Here is a 23,824-nt window from a genome sequence, read left to right as displayed (position 1 = left end):
GTTAATCCTGGGTTGAAGAAAAGAAAACACTCAGGAAAAACTGTTGTGAGCTTCCACTACCGTCACAACTAGGAGCCATGTTTCATTTTAATATAATTATTTTACTGCTAAATTTGGTCAACATAAACATCCAGCTAAATATGCTTTCTCAGCTAGACTGAGAAGCTGGCTCTCACGTAGGGATGCCTACACACAGCAATCAAAGCATCTCCAAGTATTTTGATAAGCTGAATATGTCAAGTTCTTTAAACTTCACAGCAGAAGGGTGGATTTCCAGCCTCCAGGTCATTTCTGCTGGCCTCCTATAACTTCTCTTTAGAATGTTTCCACATACTCCTGAAACATGGACATGTCACACTGTGACCCAGTTAAAGCTGCATATAAGAACAGAATCTATTCCTTACTTAAGTTTTACTTGATTTCTTCTTATTTTTGTTTGTTAATTTATTATTAGTTTTATTTATACAGAATAGATTTTTTTCCACTATAGCATTGGAGTAGATCTAACGCATAGCTACAATTTATATGCTTTGTTCCTGCAGTTTTTTGTCTATATCTGACTGCATTAAAATGAATTCTGTTGGACTGAAACCCCTTAACATGCAGATTCATTTTGCTCCTATGTGGCAACTTTTTCCTCTTAATTCTTAACTGCTCCATCAAGCCCTGTGTCACCTTGCAGCCACCACCAAATGTATTTTACACCTTTGCTTGGATCATTGATACAAATACTAAATAGCCAATACAATTTAGAAAGAGGAGGCATTTCACTGGTATCTCCTATTAACAGTACTTTGAGAGATCCACTGGAGAGCCAGTATTTAAACATCTAGCTCATCTCCACCCATAGCAGGGAGGTTGGAACTGGATGATCTCAAGGTCCTTTCCAACCCTAACCATTCTATGATTCTATGTTTAAATACCTAATGAGGCAAAAAGCAGGCTAAGTCAAATGCCCTGGAGAAATCCAGGTACACTGTTTTGTTGCAGTTACCTTTCTCCAATAGATACGTAATTCTGTCAAAAAGACTATGTTTGTTTGACAAGATTTATATTCCTTGAAACCCTGCTGGCTGTCATTAGTGGTATTTAACCCTCTAATTCTTTAATAGAGTTCTGGGTTAATCATTATATTTCACTTGGAATCAAGATCAGGCTAAGTGGTCTGTTGTTCCCCAAGTCATCCCTGTACAGGTTGCTAATCTCAAAGGGACATTTAAGATCTTTATAAGAATGATTTAATGTAGTAAAACATCAAAACCTGAAATCTTGGTCCTACTGAAGTAGATGGTAAAACTGGTTGGCTTCAGAGGTGAAGGAAAGATCTCATTGAAAAGTGAAAACTGGAAAACTAAAAAAAGTAACAAGATAAGAATGCTAAATTTAGCTTCACACTAAAAACAAACACTAAATGGCAAGTGTTATTTGTCTCAAGATCTTTCCAGCTGTGAAAGAAAATGTCAAAATTTTTGTGGAAAGCAGGAAAAAGAAAATAGTTGAAAAAATAAATTTATCAGTGAAAAATACTTTATATGGGAAATTTTCACTAATCAATGCTTGTACTGCTGTCTCTAACCACTGCTAGTGCAATTTCTGTTTGAACAGTCTCGCAGCTATCGAAGTGTACCCCATACAGCAATAGCCATCTGTAGAGGAGAGATTTACACCAGATGGGGGTCATAATTACCAAATGAACTGACTCTCCCTTTAACTTCTCAGCAGCATTTTGAGTTGCCTACAGGCAATTTTCAAGGTACGCAAATTATGCGATTGATACAGGAGTGTTCAGGCTCAGGCATTGAGGAAGAGGCACTTTATCTAACTAAGAGATGATTGGCTTCAAATTTCTCTGACTTTTGTAGAAATCCATAGTACAGTCTTATTTTGTATGCTTAATGCTCACCTTCTTAATACCCAAGAGGTATTAGACACCCTACAGCTCTGAGTCTTACAAATCCAGAATTGTAGCCTTATTTCCCAAGAGTTTTTGATACATGGGTTTTTTCTTTCCAGGTGAAACTCTACCATAACAGCCATTATAGGCTCACTGAATTGGAATAGAAGGTAATTTGGAGCACAACAAAAAATGATAGTACTTCTTTTTAATACTAATCTGCATGCAAGAATAGTAGGAGGCTGAGGTAGTTACTTGAGAGAAATTAAAACAAGTTGAAGGGTAGTTTCAAATGTGTCCAGCTTTCTTTTGTGCTGTGTTCTCAAGCTGCTGGAGCAGTAAACTGCCGAAAGGTACATGCCACCTATAGAAATTTGCTTAAACGTATATCTAAACACATGTACATGTTTATATACACATGCACACATGGTTTTGGTTGAGGTTTTTGTTAGATATCACCCAGATCACCTTCAAAAAAAATCTCTACAGAAAAACATCTGCATTTGCTATTCCAGATACAGTCAGACACCTGAGAGAGCATAAATTCCCCCGAATACATGTATTGTTTTAACATTCATTTCTTCACCTTCTCAAAATGCCTGCTCATCTGAATTTACAATATATTAGCAGCCGTGCTGTATTTTGTGTGTGCGTGCATGGTTCTCCTTCGCTACACTAGAGCAGATTAGTGCTCATTCGCCTCTTTTCCTTGCTTCTCTTCAGATCGTTACACATGACAAAACAACTGTCCTAATTACAGCAAGTGTTCCCAGCTCTGTCACCGTGACAATTACTGCAATGAGGGCTCAATATCTGCAGCAGACAGTAAAGTATTACTGCAGTTGTGTTTGATAGTGCTCAATTGTCCCCTTGAGAATTCTTCAGAGCAGGTTTTTTTTCCATGGGGGTAAGGACTCCCCCCTTACTCTGCCCAAGGTGCATTTGATAACAGGGTTCAAAAGTTTAAGGCAGGGGGGTGACCGAGGAGGTACTGTGGAAAACACAGAAGTTTGTGTTTTAAAGGAGAGGACCATTTGCAAATATGGAATGTTTTTTTTCCTGCATGGACTGGACAAAACAGCTTTGCTGCCAATGAAGGAGAAAATGGATATTGGCCAGAGTGGTTGTAAACTGGCCCTCTTTCTGTGTCTGCAATAGTCTCTATATTACCACAAGACATATTTCTGAGATAGTTCCCTCCTTTCTTTACTTTGTATTTGTCAGCTGATAAGCTGATATTGCTCCAGATGGGGTGGAAGACCCAGATTCAATAACATCTCCCTCTGAAACAGCATCTCTGCTGTCCATATATCAGTGCATCTTTGGGGAAGCCTCCCAGCTCACTGTTATTCCTGGAGCAGTGATGCTGCCATTGCTGGAGGGGTTCCTTGTTGGTTTGTTTGTTTGTTCACATGAACTGATACATCCAGACTCCAACTGATCTCGAGGGACAGCTCCACTTGTGACAGTTCACTCTCCACTTATGCTGAACACCTTTAACCCCACTTGCCTCCCTTGTCAGACTCTGCAATCTCAGCTAATCAGAAAGGGGATTTTAGCGGTTTCCAAAGGCAATATCATGACCTACACTACATTCACTTTATCCTGAGTGATGAAGGTGATGTTCTCTGCATTTATAGTCCATTATGCTCCTGAAGTTGAATCATTCTGATGTTCTCCTTGTAAACCCCATAAACAATGAAGAACCAGGATCTGTGTAGCTACCTCATTTGACCAGGAAAAGAAACACAAGATCCTAATACTGTATATTGATCAAGGAAGACTAATGCTGCCACAGTTAACTCGGCATGAACAGACCAGTGTACTTAAATTCTGGATTTCTAATTTTTATTGCTCAGAAATAAAGCAATATGTTATTTATCAGATAACATCTTTATTATAAGCATCTCGCACAGCTTTTCCACTTCAGCTCACATGGGTTTCGTCTGCTCTTGGCATGGATCAATGAAATCAATATTTCTGACTGCAAAGCTTTCTATGACTTACACATATTTAAAAGGATAAATCCCAATAAACAACTCCCCTGCTTGAACATAACCATTATAATCCTTATCTTTGATCCTTTGGGTTACAGCAAGCAGGGTAAGGACGGGGTACATCTTTCCAGGTCTCAGGAAATAGTTATGATGACAGCAGAAGATAAACAACATTGCTTGGGTTTGCTGGCTGGAATTTCTCCAGCAAAACCAGCAAGTGGTGCTACAGATTCAGAAGTATAAACTAGCCAGTGAGCCCTCTTGAACTGGTATTAATGACATTGCTCATATCCCTTATGTACCAAAAGGTCAAAATGCCTTGTAGTCAAGCTTCTGAACCTCCACAGCAGTGAGCCAGATAGTAGGATATTTGTCTCGCATATGGGGAAATTGTGGTATATTAGAATATAATACCTTTGGGATAATATTCTCATCAAAGAAAGGGGAAGAGTGTCAGAGCCACAGCTATGGCTTTTCCATTTAGCACAGCTATATTTTCTATCAGATGAGATTAAGTTACATGAATCAAGCTGGGGAGTTGCCTAAGTTATGTTTAGGGAGTTGAATTTAATCATCAAAAGGCTTGTTTTAGTCCCTTGAATTTAGTACGCTACAAGCATCTCTTCTGCAGCATATGGAGGCCAAATAAGTTAAAAACCCCCACATTTCAGCAGGACCACTTTTGGGGGTGAAGTTGTTGGCCAATCCTACACTTTACAGCTACACCAGCAAACCCCACTAATACAGATGCAGCCTGTCCTGCCAAAAGAGTGCTTTTAGCAGTTAAGATTTTACTAGCTCCCCTCAATGAAATAAGCTGTATCAGCAAAATCGCCCTTTTTTTTTTTCCAGTACAGCTGAACCTATGCTGAAGGTCATGCCAATACACAAGTACTGTAAACCCCAGAATGACACCCCTAACCAAAATTACTATTCTGGCAAAAGGTTTTACTGTAGACCTGACTTTAAAGGTTCCTTTGGAAAAAAAATTTAACAGAAGAAAAGTCAAATAGGTAAAAGAGGAAGGCAAAAAGGGTGGAAGGGCAGGGAAAAGAGTGAAGAAATGATGCCTTTTCACCCAATAGCCAAAGTTCTCTCTCTGAAGTTCTTGCTTTGCTTTAGAAACAGCTAAACAACTTCAAAAGATGTGTTTGTTTTATTGAGAGAGCTAATAGATCTTTTGATATAGTGCCATATGTCCCAATTCTGCTCTCACTTACAGTCAGGAGTGAATCGTCTGAGGTCAGAGAAGCTCCGTCATGGGAAAACAACATGAGAAAAGGATCAGATCCTAGTCCTCAGCAAACCTTTAATCAGAGCTGAATACTAAGGTTAGTATTTGCCAGAAGGGCTAGCAGCAGAGCCCAAGACATTTGACAGGCACTCTCCTGGTTTTGGTTTGCAGAATGCAGAGTCAGAAGACTAGCACTTCACTTTGGTTCCTTTGTTCAGTTAAGAAAAGTCTAGCAGAAAGCTTTGAAGGAACAGAAAAATAGTAATTGAAATTAATTTTGCTCTTTTTCTGTTTTCTTTTAAGTGTCTCAATTTTGCATGCAGTTTACACTTTTTTACTTGGGGAAACTTTCTCTTCTGAAGCGAGCTTACAAAATGTCCTGTGATGTGTATTTCACACATGTTACACTGGTGCTTTCCATAGTATGTGAGCATCGGCATCTTAACATTGGGGCATCTCTTCACTATTTGCATTTAGGAAGATTGAGTTATAAAAAAAGAGGAGGTCTTTGACTCATGCTTAGCCTAAACTGCTCAACAAGGTAACAGCTTTCAAAACTGCAACCATAAACCAGACCCTCCTTAAAAAAAAAAAAAAACAAAAAGAAACAGCAGAGAGAAATAAAATCATATGGACATCTTGCGCAGAGATTATTTTTTAATGTGTGTATGTAAAGTATTCAGCAAAATGGATGCTTCTGTTGCCTTTGGCCACTACTGTAATACAAACTATTATAATAATATATCACTCACTGTATACACTCAGAAAACTTCAAACCTGCAAGGACTGAGGGAAAGCACTCCATTGTGAATAAGGCCTTGTCAGTGAAAAGCTCTTTTTACCTAATCTCTGGTTTTTATCCCCAGTAATGAATTCCACTCCTGAAGCTAGAGAAAGCAGTCTTATACAAGCAGTAAAAGGAGGAGAAATTCTAGTTGATTTTCAACTCTACTGCTTGTGCCTTTCTCTTTCCATTCATTTGAAATTGGCAGATCACAGATGCACTCAAACAGATTTTGTCGCCAGCCTTGTTTTGCCTTAATAGGATGTTATGGTCTCAGAAACATTCCTTATGAGATAGATAAATGTTTCCTCTTTTGTTTAAATACCAAAATGTTCGTTGATCATAACAATGTATGATAATGCTCATGGGATGCACAAAGTTTGTTTGTAGCACAGTTTGATCAGATTTTTCTCAGAAATTAATATATCACAAAGGTGGCCTGAATTGAATATGAACTTTTACATCTCTTTCAGGGTCTAAATACAAAGAGAAAGGGAGAGAAAGGAATAAAGCCAGCAATGCTGCCTTAGCAAAGCACGTTATGTGCGACTGGTTTTTTTGGTGCCCTCGTGAATGTGTGTTGCTCACACCAGGGTCTCACAGGGAGGGGGGCTCTCAGCCACCCAGGAGATCCTCTTGCATTTAGGGAAAATACCCAAAAAATGTGATTTTTGTCATCTAATTTGCAGAAGGAATGTAAGGATTTAGCAAAGTAAATCAGACTTTTCTTAATTTTAAGGAAATAAACATTTTTCGATGAACTTGATAGACCCTAGCAGTATGTTGAATGCAGGGCCCTGGTTTTCTATGGCTACTCAATTAAAAAAATGCTTTCACGGAGACCTGTTGCAGATAATACTTCCTTCTGGCAATGCAAGCACCAATTTCTTCTCCATCCCACACATGGTGTGTGCCTTTGTGTGCGTTTGCAGACGCACCTCTCCCTGATTTATATTTATTTGCCTTAATAGCGTGGGCAGAAACTGAATCCAGATATTTTGGCTCCTTCAGCTCTGCTCTGCAACTCTTTTATCTTGCTTCTGAACCTTCTGCACTAGGAACTGATGGTGCAGCTACATGAGCTGTACTGAGGCTTTGAGTGGGATTAGGTGAAAAAGAGGAACTGAAAAGGAGGAAGAATCCCAAGCCTCACAAAAGGACCTCATTCTGCCTCTCACTCGCATTGCACCTCAATCCTCACAGGGTATTATTTCAGAGAGGCTCCACAACTGCATCCCAGCAATGTTATTTGTAACAAACTATTAACAGAGAACAATGGCTTGACCCAAAACTTATTAAAATAGACATCATGAATAATATATGGGAATTGAAAAGCATAAGTGAAACAGTGGATGTAGACACAATAAAAAAAGCCTTTGAAAATGCCCTGAAGCAAAATACATATTTTCAAAACTGCAAGTTTTATCAATTTCTTTTCCCCCCTGAAAGTCACATCCCTCTGTGACCTCAGGGTACAACAAATATATTAGACATAGATCATTTCTAAGTGTTTTTGGCCTTTGCTAAGAAAACATCAATTTTTGCCATTTGCAAGTACTTTTTCCGGCCACACACGCAAACCTCCTGCCCCACCTCAAAATATACTCTTGATTCCTTTCTCCATACAAGCTCGAAACAAAACCAACTCTAACATTGCAAGCTGCACAGGTTTTAGGTCACACTAATTTTTCAAATGACCAAGACCAGGACTGCATACTCCTCAGTTACCTTAGGCATATATAAGAAGGAGTATACATATATTCATATACTCCTCAGTTACCTTAGGCATATATAAGAAGGAGTATACATATATCCATATACTCCTCAGTTACCTTAGGCATATATAAGAAGGAGTATACATATATCCATATACTCCTCAGTTACCTTAGGCACATATAAGACGGGGTATGTCTGACCCAATGGGATGCCAGCCAGGACTTATCCAAAGCCCTTGAAATTCAGGGAGTGCGGTGCCAAGCTAATAAACCCTGCTTTCCATCAGATGTATTACATAGAGCTCAGCATTGCGCCAACGCAGCCACCTGGCTTTCTGTTGGCTTGGGAGCTTGAGCAAAGAAAGCTTGTCCAAAATACCACGCAGAACTAGCCAAAGAGAAGCCATATCACCTTTTGCAATTAACCCCCGCCATGCTGTGAATTTTTATTATCAGAAATGAATAGTCTGGGCAGAATAGCCGAGGTCCTGAGAAAACACCTGGGTTGAAACAAACCTTAAATACTTCCAAACTCCAAAAACAAGTTATGCTCTTTGGTGTCAGAGAAGGACAGTGCTTATGGCACCTCCTAAATACCGTATTTCCTCAAATAACCATGGACATCCTTTTTCTCATGAGGTTTTACTACACAACATGGCACCTAACTTTTCCTTTGCTTGTGCATCTCCCCATGAGGACAACAGCTCCTCCTCCCTCCCAGCCGCATGGCTTGCTAGTTGTAGTGGAGAGAAGTGTTTCTCATTGCTTGCCTGTACTGTGCCAAAAGCACTGGCGACACAATCACAACCAGAGTCTCAAGGCAGTTATGTTATTGAAGCAGCAACAAAAAGGAAGGAGGCAGCCAAGTTGCCTTTGAGATTCCTTTCAGAATCAAAACCCCTGAAAATAAGTCCAAGGTCCTTTTATGACCAGGTTCCAAGCTTTCCCACTTTACCACTGTAAGTGGTCCAAGTATTTAACTGCCAGTTTTGCCTAAAGTCACTTCTGGTCCATTTTTCCCATCTTAGCCATTTATAACTCACCTTTTTCCTTTTTATGGTGACATTTTCTATTTTCAGCGAGGTATTATTTTAGAAAGAACACCAAGGGGACACTTGTTTCTGGGGGGAAATATTTATGGCTGTTTCTGAGGGCTGGGGTATCTCAACTGTTTCCTCTTGTTTCTGTTTCATGGCTATTTGCAGCACCTGCAATGCTGTTCCTGCTGCCTTGGCTATGGCAGAGGCTTTTGCATTACTGCAGCCACACCAGGCCCAAGTCTTACTTCAGAAATGCTGTTTTGGGGTAACTTATTTCTGTGATCAGCAGCAGGACAAATCACCTCTGGAACCTTCCACTTTTACTGCGGCACATTAGTATAATAATGCTATCCCCAAAAAATCCAACCTAAGGCAAAACCTATAGGGCTTTTCAGAACAAATGAGTCAATCGACATCTTTAAAACTATCAGCAATCATGCAGTCAGAAGCAATCCTACAGTAATAGATTGATTAGCTAGATCTTAACACCACCACTACAGAAATAGACTAATGCTGCTCAAAAGTCTTACATGAGAAATAAACCAAAACCGAACCTGCTGCAAAAGGCCAGCTCAAGAACACAGCAATAGGAGCTCAGAGAAAGGCTTACCAGAGCTATCAGCAAGGGCACGAGCTTTGTTCCCCATGTGTGAAGCAAGTGGGATATTGTGCTCAGCCCTAAGAACTTGCCTGTGATAAATAGATTCCCAGGCACACCCTGAACCTACAACAGCTGTTCAGGGAAAACCAGCATTTTATATAAAGTGCTATGCAAGTGTGGTGGGAAAAGCAGAAAAATTCTTAATGGGAGAGATTCCTGCTGTAAATGCTTCTCAGGAAGAGAGCAGGAAACAAAACCTTCAACAGGCTAGTAAATAAATAAATAAACAAACCAACAAACTATAGCCAGTTGAAAATGTCTTTTGAAAGCTTTTAAAATACTGCTGATGAGCTTAAAATGAAAGAAAACACCATACTTGCAAGAAAAAATACAGTTCTTAAAAGCCTGTTTGTCTAATAGAGAACCTGTTTCTCTAATTAAGCAATTACGGCTCAGCAAGGCAGATGTTATCATCACATAAAGGTCATTTTAAATGAAGAGTGGATGAAAAACACCGTTGTTGGAGAGTTTTATGAATGATCCTCTTATGATTGGTGGTGCTGCTTTAAAATGAGCTGAGAATTATTAGATAGTATGTTTGGATTTTCTTCTGGTTCAAGTCAGACCTTGGAATATTGGGGTCTGCTCCCTGTGCTGGCAGCACTCCTGATGGAGCCTGCAGCAGCAGGTCCTTGATTCTTCTCCCCACGTAAACTTCCACTGAGCTGAATCCAGGGAAGCTGTTCTGGATTTACATCTGTGGAAATGACAACTGAATGAGTGCAGTTGCCTGCTCTGTGAGTGCTGGAAAGTGTGCATCAGTGCCATAGATCTTGCCCTGTTTTCCAGATCCTCCCTTTCTTTCCCCAGTGCCGCACAGCCATGTACAGTTTCATGCTGGTCTGGGACTGCTGTTCAGCACTGGTCTGCTGTTTAACGCATGGGGTGGGCAGGTGGTTAATCTCCCTTCTGCACAAAACTGGCCCCATCCATTGCACGCCAGCAGCACCAAGCACTGCCTGGGGAAGCCCAGTAGCATGCTGAGGCTGGACAAACTCAGGATAGCAGTGTGCCTGTGACCCAGCCCTGTGTGGCGTTGGTAATGTGGCACTGGGGGCTTGCCCGGTTCTGCTATTTCACATAGCATCAGTGAGGCCAGGACTTCCCTGACTACAAGTATGTGTGCAACAGGTTGATGGATCCCCTGGAGCTGTAGGCACAAGGTCAGCACAACCCAACATAAGCCCTCACTCCCTGTTGGACTGTCTTTAGCTCAGAGATTTCCTCTCTTTATTTCAGGTGGGAAAGGGGCTGAGCATAATCTTGATCACCTCTGGGAGAGCCTTGAGGCGACCTGATGTCACTTGGATTCTGCCTCCTTAGAGCAGAGTGCAGCAAGACCAAAGGACCAGCCATCCAGCTCACAGCTTTTAGCTCCAGTTCATCAAAACTGAGCATTAACTCTAAGATACAGCATAAACATTATTATTCTATAGGCACATCAAATGAAAAAGGAACCACAGGCAGAGGCAGGGGGATCTGAACAGGTTTAAATAGATCTGATGTGATAATTAACATCCATTGAGGGATTTGAGGGAATGAAGAGGGACAAAACATAAAAACCATTTCCACCTTTATTTTAAGTTCTTTTGACAGATGGGAATATTTTCTGTTATGCTACTTGTGGTTTGGGTAATGAGATTAGGCCTTGCATAGCAGGAAGCAGAATTAACTTTGTTTACTTAAAGTGACACCGTCAGCTTGGAAAATCACATTTCCATCTGAAATGCAGTGCCTACTATCATTACAAATAACCCTTGAGATCATGATAACTAGAGGAGATTAGAGGTGAAAACAACGTACTTCTCCCTCTCTTTTTTTTATATACTCTGTTCACAGTGTGCAGTTAAGAGCACTCCCTGTAGCCAGATTCCTGCTTGGCATCTCCCTGCGACTGTGCTCCACTGTGCCCCTGCTCCCAAAACGCAGCAGACACAGGTAGGGAGCAACAGGCTGGGGATGAGAGGGGGAAAGTGGATGAAAGCCCAGCTGGCTCTGGCTGATCTCAGGCATCCTGAAAAGATTAGATCCCTAAAGGCAAATGGCGTGGCAGAAAAAAAAGCCAAACAAAACACAGCAGCATTTTAAAATGCATTTAACAATTTAACATTGGCTATACACAGGATTGAGCTCTTAAAAAATTAAGACTGGAATTTTTAGAAGCTGACTGATTATAAATGTCCCTTAACATCAGCCCTTAAGCGTACATCCACTGAAGTGGCTATAAAAAGGATGGGTGTTTTCAGTTGCTGCAGCACGCACAGGATGAATCTTGAGGAAGGGAAGACAGGGAGGAGAGGGAAAGGCTTTACAATAGGATATTTCCTAAATCACCATTTATGCACTGGAATGCTCATGTGTTAAATCACTAGACTTGGATATACACAAGGGAAAACTGAAAGAGGAAAAGGCATTCTGCATCCTTTCTGCTGTAGCTACAAAAATCATCACAATTACAATGGCAATGAGGGTTTGCACGGAAGAATGCTTATGATGAAGCCTTGCAGAGCCTGAGTGCGCTTGTGATGCTTCTCCCTCCTCCTTTGCCAGCCAAAGACAAGCACAGTGGCTTGTCCACGTGGTATTTTCTGTACTCATGACCCCTCCTAATGTTTGCAAATTGAGGAAATGCCTGATATTTGGCACAGTCATTATTGCTACATGTCAGAAAGAGTGACAGGTAAAGAGTAAAATCTGGACCCAGCACAGGGACGGGTCCAAAATATATAAATAACCAATTAAGAGAAATGATTAATAAAAATATTGTAACAGATCCCAATCTGCTGTTGAGTACCAATTGCCAGTAATAATCTCTATGGTAACTGAACTCTCTTTGGCCTCTCTCTGTATTCAACTAGTGTTTTACGGGTGGTGGGTTTTTTTATCCTTCCCCTATTTTCATGGAAAGTTTTCAAAACTGGGTTAAATATTATGATATTTTCCTCTTCAAGTGCTAACCAAGAAAAGTATTCACTCTGGCTGCGTCAGTCTCTGAAGCAAGTTTTCCCTTCCTTAGATGACTGCCTTAGAGGTGACTTTTGTGAGGGCACTTAGTAGAAGTTGTGTTCAAACACCAAATAGGTGAGGGAGGTTTTCAAAATGGAAGGGGATGAAATCTTGCTCAGCAGCTAAATAAACTAATTAAGAAGAAGGAAAATACACTAAATAAAGATGCTGCTTTGAGAAACTTCCTATGTAGCTGGTGAAACTTAACATTTTTAGGTTTTTATTGTTACTAGCTGGCTGCACGTCTCTGGTTGCCAGTGGCTCTCTTGTAATCACAGCAACTTATTCTGGGCTATGGTTTTATACCTGAGTGTTCCCCTTCCCCGACCTGCTCTTGCACACACTTTGGCTGCTGGATCCAAAAGAAGGTACTGCCTTTGGAAACAGCATCACACAGTAAATATTTATTGTGTTACATCAACAGACAAAAGAAAAAATTTAGAGGAGAACATGTAGAATCCTGTGAAAGTTGTCTTCCTATGTGCACAGGGAACACCCAGGGTGTTTTACTGAACTTTTCATCACCGTAATACAAGTGATTAGATAACATAACCTCTACAATATAACTACTATACCTGTAGACTTTTCATTCTGGCTTTTTTTTCCTGTAATTCTCTTTAGCAAAAGATCCCAAACAAGCAAGCTTGGTATTGGATGCGATATATGGGTTGGATGCTCTTCTCATCTAACAGCCTTGCTCCACAACAAGGTATGAGAGTTTGCTGACTTGTCCCCAGCTGATTTCCCCCTCCAGCTCAAGTCTAGAGGAGACCCATCAACCAAACCATGGGCTGATTTGTAATTAGTGCCACCCCAGGGAATGAGTGCTGATAATAAGCATGGAATCACCTCCACTCAGCAGTAGCGGGCACAGGGGCTGGGTAACTGAGTTTTGGGAAAGTGCATGTTTTGAGCAGAGTTAACTTTCAGGATTAGGAGTAGTTGGATGTCTCAGAAGGGAACCTGTGAAATACATCAAGCTTTGAGGGATTTGTTTATGGCCAGACCTGGAAAACAGAAAAGTGCTGAGAGAAGGTTGATCCCTTAATGCAGGGTATGTCTCTCTGGGGTTTTGGTAATCTACTCAGTTATAACTGAAATATAGCTACTTGGTTATTTCTACTCTGCTCAAACAATTCTACCCTTTAGTGTTCATAGTCTAGGAGATTTCTAAGAAGGTGGATTTGTAGACTTTCTTTAAAAATCCTATTAGAATTTGCTCTTCTAAAACACTTCTGCTTTGACTTACAGATTTCTTTGGGCTTGGAGCACATAGCCAGGGTGTAGGGGACTCAAACCTATGTTTTCCAACCTCTTTTTGGTCTTTTGAAGCCTCAGAAAAGCCTCACAAAAGCAAGTCTCAAACTGAGAGAGAAGAAATGGACATGGGCACAATTCTGCTGCCTAGGAAGCGTTGCTTACCTGGGTGGAGGCAGACCCTGAGGTTTTCCTCCCCAGAACTCTGGGGAGTAAAAAAAGCATTTTGCCTCATGGCTTTAGTTCAAACAAAACAGCCCTTGGAGCATGGACTGGCATTTACCCTTTCCAGCCAAGTGCTGTAGCCACTAGGCTAAAAACTTATGCTTATATTCCTGATCCCTCTCCACAGCCCAATAAATCCTGAATTCCTTTTCTGTAAAATTTCAGAAAGGGCAATGTGAGAACTGCTTCCTCTTTGTGTTTAGAGCTCAGGCCTCTCTCAAGGGACAGAGAACAACATTTAAGTGTTGAAGGATTATGTAAAATGCCTACTGACAATTCATGTTAAGAGATACTATATAAATTAGACTCCTATTTTGCATCTCTTGCTCCTTTATTCAACAGCCCAAACCAAGACTTTGGATCTGAAATTGTGGAGCATTTTGAAAAGATGGAGCTGGGTTCAGATCCAGATCTGAATTTTCTAGTGGTTGTCAGTCTTCCATTTGTTTGCATTTGGATGTCTCATAGGATATAAGCAGCAGTTCTGTAGTGTCACACATGAATAAAGTGGATAATTATAAAATTAAAAGATATAGCATGCTTCTAGGGGAGATAAGACTACAATTAAAGAGTATAAACAAAACTGATTTTGATGTACAGACTGATATATTTATTCATTAAATATAATAACATAAACAAGACTATTAACTGTCATATTTTAATGATACTGTACCCTGCAAAACATACTCAGGAAAAAGCCCTATTGACTTCAATAGCAATGCCACATAAATTTAAATCATGACTGCAGTAAACCAGTATGTCACTCTTATTCATTATTATTTGTTGTACGCACCCCAAAATGTTAAACAAAATACATGTAACTCGCTGAACTGAGCCTAGCTTAAATGTTTCATCTGCAAAAGCGAAGAAACCCAGCTGGGACTGCAGAAACCTGTTCCACAGATCACTGAAATACAGTATTCTCAAGAGGGGAAAACAGCCCAGGCAAGGCTGCTGTCTATCCCTCTCTCTAGAAAACACTGGACATATTTTTGCTCAGGAGATGGAAAAATTTGGGCAAATGCCACTTCATATCAGCAGTGTTAAGATCAGATACTGACCTTTTTCTACGATTGTTAACAGTCAGCAGTAGTGGAAACCTTAAAGCTAAAATGTCTATCTGGAAAGTATGCATTAACTGGCTTGGGGTAAGTAAAAAGCCAGTCTGGAAGGGAAAGAGGGTTTCAAGAATTGTTCCTTGTTGCACACAGCATCCGTGCCAAGAAGATGTAAAACGGGACCATTTTGAGTCATAACAATTTACCTGCCCTTTGCACAGGCTCTTTGCTCATACAGGGCACCAGGCAGGGGAGAAGCAGCTCGTGCAAGATCTCTAAGTGTGAACAGCTCAAACAGAGGCCATCCTAAAAGGGAACTCACCCCAAATTTGTGAACTGCGCTGAACTGTGAATTATTATGTCAAATGTTTCATTGTAAAATTCCTCATTAAATTCTTTGGCGTTCACCACACGCTCAGCGTAACTTGAAGTGCTGAGAAAACGAGCACTTACTGTGCCATGACAAAGGCCAATGGTTGCCTCTTTATTGAGCTTGATACATATGGTGAAAACATATTGACTAATTACTTGCCATTTTCAAAAACTGAAAACACTCCAAAGTCAGGCCTAAGATAATAGAACAAGATAGAGTACGAAGAATAAAGACAGGGAGAATAGAGGAGGAATAGCGTAACTCTGTGACTGCTAATCCCTTATTCAACATTTGCTTTGATATATGCATACTGAGGAATAACACAGCATATCACTGTTTCACACTGCTTAATGAAGACTGGTAAATTAATGCACCTGGTTAATACATCTGTTTAAAGCAGAGACTGGCTGAAGTAGCAAAGATAAGATCCACATGCAGAATTCCCCCAGATAGTAGCATGAGATGGCCAATAATACGGGTCGGGGTTCAGTTTTGCAATGCTCAGTTTTCTACAGTTTTGCACCTTGTTCTGGTGTTTGCCAAGTGCCCAAAAGATGGGGCCCTGGTGCTGAAGTCATTTGAGGGCCTATTAATACATCTCCCTTTGAGGGAGATATTTTAAAGGGGTCAAAGTCCATGTGGAAAGTGAGAGACCGAGACATGCTGCTCACTCTAGTTTTCCAAACGCCACCTCCCATACAAATAGCCCCTTACAGGAGCTTAGCCTGAGCTGCCTTATGGGAGTCCTTCATATACAGCCTTCAAGTGAGCCTTTTTAATGCCATCTGATTTCTAATACCTCTCCTCCAAGTCATGACAAATTGGTCCACTCATCTGATTAGGACTCTTCCCTAAGTAGTAGGACGAACATTTGACAAGTTAATTTCAAGGTAGCTCATGGAGTAGATGCAACATAAAGCAACACAACTGTAAAAACCAAGAAATGTTGCTGGGTAAATTTTGCCAGTAATGGATGTGTAATAGAAAATATACTTAAAATTCAAGTTCTTTGTATTAGAAGACAAGCTCTTTGGTTTAGAAGCGGAAAACATGAGGGCTCACTGAAGCTAGGGTTAACAGGAATACAAATACAAACTGCTAAGAGTTTTATGATTGTGAAACTTGGGCTCATGTACCCACAATTTAGAAATAATAGGAAATTCAATGGATGGCTTTAAAAAAAATCAAGACAATTTAAAGAAAATCAATAATTATTTCTTTTTATTCTTCCTTTAAATCATCCTGATAATAGAAATCAGAGGCATAAATAGGATGCCTAAAGTTAATGGCATTATTAGCTTGAGAAAGAGTGATCAGAAGTTTGACCCATTTACCATAAAGTTCATACTTTGTAAAAGCTCACTATTGTACTAGTTATTTTTTAAAATTAAAGATAAATCTCAAACCATGCTTGGAGGTTAGATGTTGTCATAAGCAGAGACTAAGAGCAATTCATAAACATTTCTATTATATGAGAAAATGTTGCTATTTTAGAAACACATAAATAATACGATGTCTTTCATAAAAGTTTTAGAAGTTTTATTTTCCAGCTCATAAACTAAAAATAAAACACTTTAAGTGATTGTCTTTCCTTTAAGGCAACTCTTGAGGCTTATTTGATAACACTACTGGTAAAGTTCTAGTAAAACTCCTGGAAGAATTCCTGGTGTTTTGAACAGGACCAGACTATCCATATTGCTTTTCATTACTGTTACTGTTTTCCTCTGAATCCTGGGTAGACCGTCACAATTTTGCCCCTGTTACATAAATATGAAAGGTTTAAAGGAACAGCTGCTCTCCAAGGGGTGGGACGAACCTTGCTTCACTTACTAAAAAGATTTTGAAAACCTCTGAGTCCCATAAGTATGAAGGATGCTTTTCCTGCTCCAGTGGAGTTCCACCACACCTTTTTCCCCAAACCTGGATAAACAGCTCAATCCTAAATAGAATCAATAAACAAAAGTACTACTATTCATTTTTGTGCACATCGTTCTCAGTGCAATGGAGCCTTCCCTGGGCAGGTGTTGAGCTGAGCCCTCGCATCCTGGGCACTGTGATGGCTGAACCAGTGAGACAGGGACACACTTTGGGCTGATAATTTTTTGTTCTTGTCAATGAAGACTTGTTCTGTATTTGCCTGGCAGTTTGCCAGCACCGTGAGTGGAGCCCTGGCCCTGCAGGATGGGATAGCAGAGGCAGGCTAATGCATGGGAAGTTCCTTAAGGAGCTCAGTTCCCTCCTGGAGCAGCCATGCTCTCCTTCAGCTTTTTGTTTGATCTCTAGGTAGAGCTTTTGCCAGCTTATAAGAAAACCTGTTAACTGAAGCCAGCTCAAGGACTGCTTGCCATGTCTGAGTGAGGCACCACATAATGGGCTGGGAATGCCCGAGATGGTTTCCTTTCCTGCCTTTCAAATCGCTGAACTGAAACCATCACTTGTGTCAAAAGCAAGGACTGTAGATGAAAGGCCAGTGCATTAAGACAGCACATAATGGTCAGTCTCTGAGTTTCTGACATTAATCGTTTTACTTAAAGAAGGCAGAGGAAGGGTTTTTGTGTCCCCCCACCTCTCATGACAACAGACAGGAGATAGTCTGGATAAAAATTAAAAAAAAATAATGACTCAAAATTTTTGCTAATTAAAAGTAATGTGTTTTCCCATTTTTTGGCAATTTGATAACACAAAACACTTACTTGGGGGCCACAGGGGGAAACAAACTGAGACGGATAAAAAATGTTTTGTGTTCATCCAAGCAAGACTATGTTAATGCACATTATCCCATTAATGCACATCAACATCGGGAATAAGCGCGCCAATGCAAGCAAGAAGCATACACTTATCATCATTTGATAACATGTTTAATGACAGATTGACGGTTGATTTGCAAATGTGAACTGGCATCAATGTTGCTAACTTCAGCTTCTGCCGCCTCCTCTGCTATGCCAGCATATTTATGTGCATAATTTGATTTCGCAGCCACACTGTTAGTACATTTTTAATATTAACTATGCAAGAACAGACAGCCGAACTTAAGTTGCACTGATGGTTTGAGTTCATTAGATTGAAAAAGATGGGCAATGATGACAAAGATGGAGATGGCAGCGCAACATCAAAGAGGCAACACTTAACAAACACACTCCATTTTGAACAAACCGAACTAACACATTTCATGTTGTCGGCTGCAGCAGAGCCCTTATGTACAACAGGAAGAAAAAAATATGCTTCTGCCCTGGGTGTACTGACAGCAGCTCTGCAAGAAGCTTAGCAGGCTCCTGGACACACAATTGTAAGGTATTTCGCTCATCTATTGCAGGTAAAGGGGTTGATACTGGTCCGATGTTTGAGTGACAACAACATAATTCAGTGACTTGCAGTGGAGTGACTCTTGATTTACATCGATCCAAGTGCCTGCCTGTTCCCACTCTCCTTCCCTACTTTGCTTCTCACAGCTGTGATTCTTTATGACGAATAATAAAGAGATTTTGCTGAGAGCTCAGCTCTTGCATGCATGATACGTAGAGCAGAACTGCCAGCTCTGGGGCCTCGTGCCGCAAGGGGTGGGATGCCCTTCCCATGTCCCTGGAGCCAGGGAGCCCAGCACTGCACAGTACTGCACTCCTGGTGACTTCCTCTTCTTCGGTGATTTGGGGCGATCCAATTCTGCTCTGCAGGGAACATGTACCAATGAGCTCAGAGGAGAGTATTTCATCCTCTGCTCTCATTAATGTCCAGGCATACACTGCATCTAGTATGAATTTGCTTGTTGTGCTGCAATATATAATAAATTTGAGGCAATAGCTTTATGGTGCAAATTGTAATTTCATATTTTATGATACAAACTGACCATCTGCAGGAATCTGACCATATAACTAAGCCATTCTGTGTAGACTATAATGTTAGTACCTCTGAATCATGGTGAAAATATGATTTAGACACACAATTAGATAGACCAGGTCCTCAACAATTCTCAGCTGTCTGAATTACTGCTGAACAGCCTAATAAATACAAAGCACATAGCTTCTGTTTTGCAAAGCTTTTAAGAATGTTCTTAAGTTTGTCTCTAATCACTAAAGCACCTATTGGTACTCAGAGACTGGTGCTGGAGCAGAAACCCATTTCTTGGTACTGCAGAAACAGAACAAAGCTCTACTGTAGTGGGTCCACTGCCTCCAAGCCTGAGGTGGAGTGCTGGAGCAAGGCCATGGCTTGTTAGGAACCTGTGAGGGACACAAAGTATTGACTATTGAATTTAACCCTGGAAACACTGCACCTCCTTGTCACTGAGTAAGGGATTAGAAAAGGATCTTGCATCTGTCACCAGACAACAGCAGGAACGTTCCCGGTACCTCTGTCCTGGTGGCAGCTCCTGAGCAAATGCCTCCTGCCAGGATGCTGACCCAGCCTAGCTGTGAAAACTTCCTTAATTGTCTGTTATGAAAGAAGTTTAAAGCTTTCACTTCAGTAAAAGCTCTTTTGTGGGGCTCTGTGTTCCTTCTAAGAAGAGACCTGCATTGCAGGGAGAACTAATCCCAAGTCCCTGGTTCAGGTAGTTTGTTAAGCAGCTCCAGCGTCTGGTGTTGTACAGATGAAGGTGTATGATCCCCAGAACGAAGACTCTGTGGACAGGCAGGAAGCACCAAACATCCTGGGAGACCCTTGGCATCTTAGGCTGAAATATGTGCAATTGGTTTATTTTTAATTTAAGTTATTGATATATAAGGGTCCAAAACCAACAGCAAGGTGCCGCACTGAGTTCAGGATTATCTCTTTTAGAAAGGGACCAAACAATTTCCAGTGACACAGGGCAACAGGTAGATCTCGCTTCCCCCAGTAAGGACACAAAAGATCTTGGAAGTTTTCAAAGTGAAATGACTGGGAAAAATAAAAGGAAGAAGGTCCAGCAGAGACAAATGCAAGAATGAGGCCATGCTCACGATGCTCATCTTATTTTGTTGTCTTTTAAGATAACCCTGTAACATCGGTGGGACATTCAGAAAGGCAGCACTGAGTTTCCTGCCCTGTGAGCTGGGAAGCAGAGAGGGAGCTGGTCAGCCCATAGCAGCAGCCTTGATAATTGCTCTGTTAACAGCCTTATGCTGCCTCCTTACCTGGCCTTAAGCTACAGTAGACATAAAAACATATCCCAGGGAGAGGGAACTGTGGTCACTGCTCACTCACACCACACCTGCTGATGGAGGATAGTGATGGGGAGAGCAAAAGAGACAAGTACTATTTCCAGGCTTTGAAAAGGCTCTCCCTTACCCCAGTGCTGGCCCAACGTGACCACATCATGCTAGGTGGCTTTGCAGGGCAGGTGAAATAGCTTCCAGCTCTATGTTTGCCCTCCAGATTGACTGAGCTCCTATCGTGACTGTGTACTTATACCACTGGTTGTGGAGAGCTCCAGAGAATGGGACTCCAGAGCATCACACAGTTGGAAGAACCATTGGTTTTCTCAAGTCACAATTAGCTCTCCTACTGCACTTTTGTACTCTTTCCTGTATCGTTTTAAGTAAGTTACAATTCTCCCACTCTTGTTACTGAGTAGATGCAGATGCCACTTTGTTCCATGTGATTTATAGCCAGTAGCTAATGTTCAGTTATAATTCCCTATTTTAGACATGAAAAATAGCCTGTAATGCTCAACACAAGGGCCTCTCAACAATGATATATAATTTAAAAATTAACATGAGGACAGAGGAGACACAGGATTTTGAACTAGGGACTCTCTCATTCAAAGGTTAAATCCCTACAAGGTGAGCTAAAGGAATTAGTTGAGTTATTAAGTAAATGCCTCTCTTATGTTTTCCCTGTACATTAGCCATTGCAGCCTTTTCCAGTTCAGCTGTGTTCTGCCCCAGCATGCTCAAAGTGCAAATGCTCATGGCACTGCATTCACACATTTGCTTTTTTTTTCAATGTCAAACAAACTGGAGCTTTTCAGAGCCAAAGGTCAAAGTGAAGGGCCCTTAAGAAAATCTCCTGGGAAATTATGTGATTGTTCTTATGTCTTTATTGTATATAAAACCAGGCTTCATACATGGCTTGCCCTTCCCAAGCATCTTAAAACTATAAATGAGCCATGACTCATTCCAGCAACACCTAAGTTATGTAAGTGGTCTTGTTAATTTACTGGAATATCTTGCATAACTAATAATTTCCAGGATCAAACCCTGAAGCCTCTGAAACCTCTGAACTGTGAAGAGCTCCTTTAGAAACACAGAAGTTAAATCCCAACCTCACACGATGAGTCAAAAGCAGAACAAGGGACGGAACCTGCATCACCAGACTCGGCTCTGCCAAATTCAAGCCATAAAGCCTACTTTGGCAAAGCTCAGCAATCCAGAAAGCATGCAGGGAGAACAGGTAGCATGGAGAAGGGAAAGACCTTGGCTATGGAGAGGTTTTGGAGGTGGCATTCCTTTCCTGTTTGCTTTCTATTCACCATAAGATGTAGCACATATCCTAGGTGTCTCCTGCTGCACTCTGTTTAACATTGTCTCACTTCAGCACTAAGTATTTCATTTATGGATTACAAATTTATTGACATTTGACTTTTGCATCAGCTTTCACCTGATCAACAGGAGCTTTGGCTGCCAAAGGGAATTATTATGGAAGATTTCAACAGCCATGGGAATGCCAAAAAGGTCATTAAATCATATTGGAAAAACAATGTGTTCGTAGCATTCATACATTTAGTCTTGCCAGTAAATCTTCTGGTTGATGCTTGGACCACCTACTGATAATACTCAAAGAGAAGGAGAAACAGGGAGAATCGAAGAGATGAATTAAATTAAAACCAAATGACATGAAGCCTGGCACAGTGGGATCTTTAATTTTCTACTCTATGAATCCAGAATAAGCAAAAAAACCTAAAACAAAGCACAGTGGCTTGACTTTGTCTATGTTAATTCCCTCCGTGTAGGCAGGGCTTAACTAAATAATCCTGAGTAATGTGTGCACCCCACATTATTGCATGCAATTTGTATGTGGGAGGTGCAGGATTCAGAAAACATATGGCACATGGAAAACAAATGACAGGGTGTGCTTTTACACTAATTTTGGCTATACTTATCACTCTTGTTGATATTTTTTTCCAGACATGAAATATGACTGAGTGTAGGAACTTTCACCCTAATCTCTTTGGAAAAATACTGAGAGTTATTTTTTTTTTTGTGCATTTGTGATTTATAGAAAAAGGCCACCACATAATTCCAGGAATTATGCACAGACAATGTTTTAGAAAAACACTGACCAAATAAACAGAATTACCTCCCCCATCAGTTTTTCCCCCTAAATGATGAACCTAGGTCTTGCACCATAAGAAACCAAGGCCAACAGATTAGGGCTGCAGAGGATTACAGAGGGAAGTGAATTACTGAACTGGAAGCCCACCCACAGCCTATCTGTGCAGGTCTAGTCTAGGGTGAGCTTCACTGAATACTGATCCATATGCAGGTATTTGCCCCTGAGCTGAGCGAGCATGAAGGAAATATTAAGTTTGCCCTTCTGCAGTGGAAGAGCAGCATGTTCACTTCACATGAACGCAGGCAGAAACAAGCCACAGTACTGTCACATCCCAGAGGGACTCTTCTTCCATGATGACCCTTGGGATGTAGCTCATGAGGTGGGTCAAAGGCAATGTCAGTCTTTTTATTGGACCTACAAAGAAAGTTGGTAGCCATGAGGATGTGATCCCAATGCTGATCAGTGCCTGCAGCTTGTCTTGCCCCCCAGAAATAGTCAGTGTTGTGTAGGCATTGTTGTGCTTGAAGCACCAATGCACATGTGGCTGCAGGGACCTCGCATGGAGAGCAGCAGAGGGCAGCGACAGGGAACTGAGCAGAAGGGTTCTTCTAAACCTTGCCTTGAAAAAACAGAGTAGTGGGAGAGGTGGAGCAGTGTGGTGGAGATATCTACCAGCAGCTGTTCACTGCACCAGGGTATTGGTTACATGCATTGGCATAGATAATTCCAAGCAATCTGTGTGACTTACGGTATAAACTCAGAGGGGTTTCAGAAATAAGGAGCCTTTGTGAGGTTTTGTTAAATGAATATGAAAACAGCAGTTTCACACTGGAAATTTCAACACTTCTCCAAGAGGAGATGGAAGAAATGCTTTTGTCTGCATACAGAGTGTGTCAGAGGTTTAGAAAAGCTGAAAGCAAACCCAGAAGGGATCAAAATAGTTTTATCCATGTGCAACAGAACAAGCAGTTTTGCCTCCTCTGAATTACTGGTCCATGCTAGCATAAGCTCTGAGGTAAGACTGTAAGTCCTGCTTTGCATACAGTTGAGAAAGAAATCTTTTGAGGGTGGTGTTTTTACTGCACCATGGGAAGCTCCCAGGGAAAGTCAAACAGAGAATGGAATAAAGAGCAATGCCATTAGGTCTGGGGGCTTGATACCACTTCTGCACTCTGTGTGCGATTGATTCCTTCCCTAGCCATGTGCGGTGAAGGCTCAGAACTGGCCTGTCACAGGCTGGTTTGTACATGTGCTCCGTCCTTGGGATAGGGCAGCTCCAGAGTTCACCCCAAGAGGCCTCACAGTTCTGCCCAAGTTTCTGCAGCTATCAGG

General features: G+C 41.1%; 1 protein-coding gene across 3 annotated transcripts in view; it reads right to left on the bottom strand.

Annotated features, from left to right (window-relative positions):
• The window catches only part of TSHZ2 (teashirt zinc finger homeobox 2), a 229,352-nt gene that overhangs the window by 57,172 nt on the left and 148,356 nt on the right, over positions 1–23,824 (bottom strand). The window contains exon 3 of one of the 3 annotated variants that reach the window (XM_062613958.1): positions 18,081–19,012. The exons of the other annotated variants lie outside the window; for them this stretch is intronic. The gene's annotated coding sequence lies outside the window, so the exon portion shown is untranslated. Of the gene's footprint in view, positions 1–18,080; positions 19,013–23,824 lie in introns of those variants that run through there. 3 annotated transcript variants of the gene reach the window in all.

This window comes from Pezoporus occidentalis, unplaced genomic scaffold (genome assembly GCF_034315485.1).
Source record: "Pezoporus occidentalis ecotype Australia unplaced genomic scaffold, CSIRO_AGI_Poc_V1 ctg171, whole genome shotgun sequence".
Classification (NCBI taxonomy): domain Eukaryota; kingdom Metazoa; phylum Chordata; class Aves; order Psittaciformes; family Psittacidae; genus Pezoporus; species Pezoporus occidentalis.
This window is presented reverse-complemented; position numbering and strand designations above follow the sequence as displayed.